This window comes from Arachis duranensis, chromosome 10 (genome assembly GCF_000817695.3).
Source record: "Arachis duranensis cultivar V14167 chromosome 10, aradu.V14167.gnm2.J7QH, whole genome shotgun sequence".
Classification (NCBI taxonomy): domain Eukaryota; kingdom Viridiplantae; phylum Streptophyta; class Magnoliopsida; order Fabales; family Fabaceae; genus Arachis; species Arachis duranensis.
In genome coordinates this window covers 70,745,828-70,746,824 of record NC_029781.3, presented here as the reverse complement: position 1 = coordinate 70,746,824, position 997 = coordinate 70,745,828, and positions in this window count along the sequence as shown.

Genomic DNA, 997 nt, shown 5'->3' with positions numbered 1-997 from the left:
TCCGGCTCACGGTTAAATCCATAACCAACTAATATTCATAGTATACACAGCTATTCCGGCTCACGGTTCAATCCAGAACCAGCCAATTCATAAACAATTACAGCCTTTCAGCCCATGGCATAACAAGCACTTCCACCACCATCCTCCACATCTCACATATTCATCAATGATCCTCATTGATTATTCATTTCCCTTGCTTCACTCGCAAGTTACCACATCCACTAGCTCCTTCTCTCATAGCTAGGCATATCATAACGATTTAAGATATAAGTGGTGAGATCGGAGGCTTAGAAGTATGAAATTTGGCTTTTAAAACTCAAAAATCAACTTTGGGATGAAAACAGGGCCACGCGTACGCGCACTCCACGCGCACGCGTGGATGGCCTCAAAAACTTATCGACGCGCAAGCGTCATGCACGCTGACGCGTGGATTCCAAACTTGCCCATCGACGCGCACGCGTCAACCATGCGTACGCGCGGGTGTTCTCGTGCCCCAGGCACAACACCGGCACAGTTCTGGCATAACTCTCTGGAAAATGGCTGGGCATTGGGTGCAGCACCATCGGCGTGCCCGCGCACATCACGCGCACGCGTGGATGGCATTTTCGGGAAGAACGGCGCGCACGCGCCAAGTGCGCCCACGCGCAAGGGGTCATTCTGCTAAAAATTTTCTAAGTTAAAAGCTGCAGAATTCACAGATTTTTACCCCAATCTTCCAACGGACATAACTTCCTCATTTTAAATCGTTTTTCAACCGTTCTTCGAACGGCATGGACATCCCGGATCCAATTTCATTCTTAAACAGATTTGGTACAAAACGGAGATCCGTAGTCCAAGTTATGTCTCATCAAAGTATGCCCAAAAACCATATTTTTCATAAAAACCACAAGGTGCCATTTTCAAAACAAGCCATTTCCAACTCTTTTCAAAATCAATCAAAACATGCCAAAATATCATCCCTTTTCTTTGAAATCAATCAAAATACATCAATTTCAAC